Source organism: Lynx rufus, unplaced genomic scaffold, assembly GCF_022079265.1.
Source record: "Lynx rufus isolate CCGP_SWC_20201006 ecotype Redwood Valley unplaced genomic scaffold, mLynRuf1.p SCAF_13, whole genome shotgun sequence".
Lineage (NCBI taxonomy): Eukaryota > Metazoa > Chordata > Mammalia > Carnivora > Felidae > Lynx > Lynx rufus.
Genome location: NW_025814827.1, coordinates 13,308,756 through 13,316,354, shown reverse-complemented (window position 1 = coordinate 13,316,354; position 7,599 = coordinate 13,308,756).

The following is a 7,599-nucleotide window of genomic DNA, read 5'->3' as shown; positions in this document are numbered from 1 at the left end:
GTATATATATAATATATGACATATATAAAGCATACGTATCATTTTTTACTAAATTGTATCACTATATGTATGATTCACTGCTTACATTTTTTCAGTCAAGTAAATTAAAACTGACTTCTTTAAGGGGGACAAGACCCATTTACATATTTAAGTGCTGGTTCACTTCCTTTGAAAATAAGCTCTTGATGTCATAGGACTCCCATAGCCCTTCCATGGCATTTGGGAGAATTTAGAGGAGCCAGAGAAGTCAGCAGATGCACAGAAGAACTTCCCCATGGGCTAGCCTCGAATTTATCAGCGCAGCACCTCACATGTGACAGTGGCACTGAGGAATGTGGTGGATAACATGAACTGATGTCAAACTCCAGGATTAGACATCTCCTAACAGATTCCCTTTATCCTTCATGACCCATGATGCATCTGTCCTCCACAAAGGTATCTGGCTCCTTGAGAACATATTTCTATTTCCAGCTTGTACCACCTTTAGGGGCTAATGAATTCAATAAATTATATCTGCATTGAGAAAGAGGTTTGCATCCCTACCATTATCATCTGAACTAAAACAGCTGGACTTTGTCTCTTCGCATATTTTCGTGGATAGCAAAAGAGGATTTTGCTTCAGGGAAATGTGGACTCAGATTCTCGTATTCCCTCTATCTAGCACAAACAGTAGAGGGTGAAATGGAAGCTGGGAGCCAGGAATAGAGTCATTATAACTCAGCTGGCTGGCATCTAGATAGACAGATCCAGTGGTTTTTCTCCAACCTCTTCCCAAGGCAGATGTCACACGTCTCAGCTAGCATCTGTAGCAGCCCCACAGTTTGGGGAGGAACAAGGAACAGAGCTGGAAATGAAATGGCTCCTGTAAGAAAAGCCTCCCTTGGGGGTATTTTAGGACATGAGCTCAGGCTGCCTTGTCCTCAGTCATCTTGCTAGCATTTAAACAGCCCCTTGGGTCACAGATCATGGCAGGTGCTGGGAAGGAAAGAAGTCCATGCTAAAAATAACCAGCCTCTTCTGGAACTCTGCCTGCTGCTGGGAGCTCCCTCCTCAAGCGGCAGCACCTCAGAAAAAGAGCAGAGTTTCCTCTACCTCAAGCAGTAGGAAAGGCCTGGCTCTTTCCTCCTCTGCAGTCATTGATGTGGAAATGGTCCTCTGGAGAAAATACTCTCAAAGAAGCATTTCTACTGAGAAATAGCAATTTCGATTAAAGCAAGAAAACGGGCTCTCTTAAGGAGAAGCCAGGGTCCCAGTAGGAAATGCTGACGGAGAAGGGTTTTGCTAGACCGCCAAGAAAGGGTCTTTACGAAAACAAGGAAGTCCACTGCTTATTTTCGGTAACCTGGGCCCACCCATAGGCCTCCAACCCAAATAATCGCCACTGAAAATTGAGCTGTTGGCAGTGGCCTGGCAAAGTCGCAGGAACAAAGTTCTAGAAATCCCAGGTTTGCGCATGCCGAACACAGCGGTCCTCCGAGAGCCCGGATGGGTGGTAGCTAGATGTCAGCTCGAGCGTGAGGCTCAGGCTAGCCCACGTCCACGGGCATTTCTGTGTCAGGTTTCACATCTGCGGAGCAAGAGTGGGGTTCTGCCTGCCACTCAGGAGGCTTCAAAGGTCACTTTCACATATGTTCCTGTTAAGGACATCAGTGGAAACTTGAGAACCAAGTATAAAAATATAAAAATGAACAGGTGGCATCCAATGCGAAAAGAATGCGGGGTTTGCCGGGAAGTAATGATTAAAACCATTCCAAAGCTTAAATGTGGCCCCTGAGGCTGGCTCAAGTCTCTGGACTGCAAAGTCTGTGGACGTTTTCATTTCTGCACAGTCTGGGCCTTGAGGAAGCTGCTATGCTGGCCTCATATCTTGTCTTCGTTTTCCCCCAAACATACTACCTGGATTGATTGGTGGCTCATTCTTTCGCCAACCCGGCGGTTTTAGCAGGTGTAGATTTCTTTTTTTTTCTTTTTTCTTTTTTCTTTTTTTTTTTTTTTTTAGCAGGTGTAGATTTCTAACAATTGCCTCAAACTCTCCCTTGAAGCTACTAGGAACAAAATTAATGTACCTGCCTTTCTCTCTTCATGAAGATGTCCTTCTTTTCCCATCTTGAGCCATAAACATAGAGAAAGGTCTCATTGGTCCAAACACGCTTTCTCACCAGGTTATCCCAATAGCCGAGGACGGTGGGGTTTAGGAACCGGGGTGGTAGTACAGAGATGGCCTGTACAAGATAAGACACCCTTTCAGTCCCAGCCTCATTACTGTCACTTTTTCACCATGTTCGTATGGATAAATGACTTCTGGTGGCCCTGAGTTCTCTCCTCCTCACCTTATAATGTGTTACTTTTCAATATGAAATCAAATATTAATATAAACACGACTGCAGAAGGGTTAATGGAAAGAACACCGTTGCTGGGAGCTGGGACATCCATGTTCCTATCCTTGCACTCCCACCTCCCAGCTAGGTGATCTGGAGCCAGCCACTGCCCTTGGCATTCTAATCTTTAGAGGGGGAATAACAGTCCTCATCCTGATGCTGTCACAAGTTGTAAGGAGGAGGTAATAAACTTGAAAGTGCTTTTTAAACCGTACGTCCTTAGGGACTATGGCCACTCTTGAGGCTGCTAAATTCCACAAGTCAGGCTTGATTAAACCTATACGTAGCTGCTGCTGTCGTAAGAAGAGATTTGTCAGGCAGGAAAAGCCATATGCCTCTTTTCATACTGGGAGAACCATTTTGCCCGTGCCAACCCTCCAGGTCGCAAGCACACTCGGGTGACTCGCAGCGGGATATGGGACCAGCCGTGTGTCACTGAACAATGGAGGAAGGCATCCACATAGCCTCAAGACTTTTCTCAAGGCTCTGAACCCTTCCTGGAAACAGAGCCTATTTTCGTTGGGTCCTTGGTGGTAGCATCACAAGCCCTTGAGAAAGAAAACTCCCTTGTGTACGAGGAGAACATGCTGTATCTTGTTCCGTGAGACAGTGAGCCATGAGCATAATAACACGCTGCATTCCAAAACCCAGTGGAAGAAGCAATTGTCTCTAGGTTTAATTATAGATTCTTCACTTTCCCTTAATTGCTTGAGTCAGCACTGTTGACTCCGGGGCAGTCACCATACACAGGTAGAGCTATTGCTGTCGAACAAGGTGTGACTATCAGGTAATGAGGTTTTCGGTTGGTTCGGTTTTTTAAACAAACAAACCCTCACGTACATATTCAGGTAAGTGCTCCTGTTAAAGGTGTCGCTGATGTAACATAAGCTTTGCTTATGTTAACTCTCTTTTCTAACCAAATATTGGGAAATGTAGTGTGGCCGGTATGGGTGCTCTTGTGGGAGTAAAGGGACAGTATTTTTAATACTAGAGCTCTCCTAGAAAACCTGAGATATGTGATCCTCATAGCTATAGGAGGCACAGACAGCATCTGGGACAATGATAGTAACCCTGTTGGAAATACACATTAAGTGACCCCTAGAGAGAGGGTTTTATCCTCAACATACAGATTTTCCTGGAGGAAAAGATCCACGTCTCCTATTCACCATCCATGATCCCATAAACTCTAGTTAAATGCCTTGCATACCACAAGCATTCAATATATATTTGAAGGATGTCTGTCCTACCCTGTCACAATACTTACATTTATTCTTCAGAAAATAAACCATCGAGCCCATGTTTTCAATAGAAATAAATCTTTGGAGACTAGTTTTGATATCTTCCCTTCCCAGTCCTGTTTCTCCTGCTTACCTGTAGCCATTGAATAGTCATTCAACAAACATTGATTGAGAAATGACTGAATACTAAACACTGGAGAAATCTGGAAATTCCACAGACATTCTTAGTGTTCACAGAGAACCTCAGGGCCAAGGTGTTGTTCAGGCTTCTGCAACGCCATGATTTGGTCAGCTTTTTACTTTCAAAGAACACAGAGTCTCTCATGTTACCCCAGGAAAGAAAGGGAGTTATTATAAGGACACTCGGAACTGAAATATGATCATATTCTCCCAGTCTCTCTCTCTCAATGGTGCTTCTGTTTATCTTGATATGTCTACTCCATTCCTTCTCCATAACCAGACTTCTCTGCTTCCTCAAAATTTAGATGATGCATGACCTATTGTAGTATATTAGTCAAGAGAAGCTAGTTATGCTTCAGTAAAAACAGCCCCCATCTCAGTGACCTAAAATAGCAAAGGTATATGTCTCACTCTAGCACTTGCTCACCAAGGGTTAGTTGGGAGAGGGGGGAGCTCCTCTTATCACAGCCACTTGGGAACCTAGAATGACAGAGCAGCAATAATCTTGAAAAGGGAACATGAGGAGGCATGTGCTCTTAAAGTGTCCACCATACATCACTTCCACTCACATTTCCTTGGCCAAAGCAAGTCAATGACCACAACTAACTTAATTGAGTGGGGATGTGCAATCCTACCAAGGCCCTGATTGGAGAGAAAGCCAAAATATGTATAAATACCCTTAATCATTCTCGTACAAGGCGTCTTCAGCCCAAGACTGCAAACCCCTTTTGTTTCAGCAGCCACAGCTAATGATTCATATTTTCCATGTTCCTTCATTCAAACTGCAGTGAGAGAAAAGCTGAGTGGCCCAGTCTGTCTTGGCCTGACAGGCTGTAACCTATGTCCCTGGTTAGCCCGTGGATCTGTCCTTAAGTTATGGCCAATCATCTGGGGACAGGCATATGCACTGTCTGTCCAGACCACGCCCATGGCTGTCCAGCCCACACCTCTTAATCCTCTCCAGCCACCAGAAGATCTGTCCAGTGTGGAAGAAATTGTTGTTTGAGTTAAGTCATGATGTTTGCTTGTCCTAGCCCTTGGTGGCAGGTCATAGACGGTGCGGTCCATCAAGCTAGGTGGGGTCTGGCCATGAGACTATTTATGGGGCAAACTCTCAACAATGGTGAGATGGAAATGAGGGAGCCCAGGGACCTGCTACGTTAACCCATCAGTGCAGGATCAATGATGGCGCACTAAAAGATTTAAAAAATTGGCTCTATGCAGCTCTTTTTCCACCCTTGGACACCACAATCTTCTTCCTCTGAATATGGACCTAGGTGGGAGGAGCAGAGAGGGTAACAGAATTGGATGACTTCAACCCACATGAGAAGACCTGAATGTGTGAACCTGAAATTCAAGTCCCATATTCCCCCATCTATCTTTCCAGTCTCATGTCCCAGTCTCGTGTTCAACCCCAAATAAGCCTACTATCCAACCACCATCAAACATTCCTTTTTCTTCCCTTGGCTCCTCCAATACCCTCCTCTCTGACTGCTACCCTTCCTCTAAAATCAGTCTAAAAATCACCACTTTCCAGAAAAGTGTTTTTTCTGTCTGCCATGACCTGGTCACTTCTAGGTCTTCCTCCTCTGAATTTTAAAACCTCTGCTCATGCTGAACACCCGGAGGACACAGGCCGGATTCACTTTGGAATCCCAGAGCTTAGTGCCTGCCTAGTATGTAGCAGTTGCTCACCGATGGGGTGTTTAATGAACGGTCTGTAGCATTGGACATTTAAGGAAACTTTAACAAGTTCCTCTGCTATATTAGGCACAGTGGAGAAAAGTTAGTAATATATGATCTCTCCAGGAGTTTCTCTAGTTCAGTTGCCTAGTTTCACAGATGAGAACATTGAGGCCAAGAGAAGAGGAATGATTTGCCCTTTGCCACCCAAGCAGCCACTATCTACTGAGCTCTTTGCTATGTGCTAGAAAAAAAAAAAATGCTTTTCACTCTTTATCTCATTTGCACCCTTGGAACAACCCTAGGAAGACTTTTTATACCTACTTTCCAGAAGAGAAAACTGAGGCTCAAAGAGATTGTAACCTGGCTAAGGCCACATTGCAAGAAGGTAGCCAGGCTGGGTTTGGATCCTAGAGTCTGACTCCCGAGACTCTTGCCTCCTATGCAGAGCTCCAAGGTAGGGAGTCAGCTCCTTATGGTCCATGCATCTGTATATTGCCCAGAGGCCTTGAACTTTTCTGTGTTCCAGTGGCTGGGTTGACACATGGTGATTTAAGGGTTGTGGTGCATTTTTGTGCCACACAGCTCCTATGTACACAAGTCTAACATTCTGACCATTAGGTCAGGGTATTTTTTCCTGCCTGGGCAGTTGGGCTAGTGGAAGAAACCTGATAAAATCCTGGAGAGGAACTTGATCATTCTCTGAAGGACTTACAAGTTGTTTGGCCTGCCTAATCTGCTCAGGCACCGTCTGGGGAATATTCGGTATCCATGTAGTACAGGTTGTGAATTGCTCCGTGGGGACTGTTAACAAGACCCTCACCAACTCCATCACAGCCAGTCTCAGACAGGGCCCTGGGGCAGCCCCCTTTCCTCCTCTCCCACCAAAGCTCTGAAAAGAACAGGCTTTTCCCCCTTGGGAGCTGGGAGGTGTAGGAGATGGAGAGAAAATCCTCCTGCCTCCAAGCAGAGATCACTCTACAGAGCTGGATCTGGTCCCTCCTCAGGGATATGGCTGTGGGTACAAGGACTTCGCTATGACACTCAGCCCACGTGTCGGCAACCTGGTGTCTGAGCACCTAAACATGGAAAGAGGCTGCCACCCTAAAATCAGTGCAAGAAGAATGACAAAAAGCTAGATCTGGAGGCATCTCAGGGATCATCTCCCCCCCCCCCCCCCCGATATGAAAAGATGAGGAAACTGCAGCACTGAAGCTACTTGTCAAGGTGACACAGCTGCTGGTGATGGAGAACCAAGACCAAGGTGCCCGAGTCAAAACTCAATGTTCTTTCCGCTTAAACTCCCAACCACCCACCTACACACCGACTCACGCCTTCCTACCCTTGGCCATAGCACCGCACACAGGCGCACGCACAACTAAGCCAACTGAGTCCTGTGTCCCTGAAGTCTTTGACTGCCCCTCCCCTGGGAAGAAGGACACACAGAAGACAGATTCGCAGACACCCTGACCCGCACCAGCAGGCAAGTCTCGGGAGCAGCCCCCGGGCCTTCCTCTCCACTCTCCTTTTCTGTGCACCAGTTGAGTTTCCGAGAAAGGGAGTGTCCAGATAACACCTGGCGAGCTGAGAGCCGCCAGGGAAGCACGGGGCCGGCGCGGGTGCGGGGAACTCGCAGACCGGGCCCCGCGCGGCCGCTGCTCCGGGGGCCCCCGGGGCGGGATGCTGAGAGCGCCGGGGTCTGGCGTCTCCCCGGGGCCACGCGCGCCCACTACCTGACCCACGCTGCCCCGGCCTCCTGGGGCTCTGGCGGGCCCGGCTCGGGACCCCGACGGCAGGGCACGGGCTCCGGGAGGAGGGGGCGCGGAGGGCACAGGGCACAGGTCAGGGCCCCGGCCCGGCTCGGCCCCAGCGAGGGCTGGACGCCCTCTCCCTGGCGCGCAGGTTTGGGAACAGGGCGGCCTCGCCCGGCCGCCGCCTCGGCGGCTCCGGTCCCCATATATAGTCATATCCACCGTCAACTGGGAGGCCGGCAGGCGGCAGCGAATGGGCGCGCGGCCCCCGCGGGAAGGAGCGGGGCGGGGGCAGGGGGCGGAGGGAGGAGAGGGGGAAAGGGGGCAGGAGAAAAAAGCTTTTCCAAAAAAGTATTGGCTGTCTCGAGG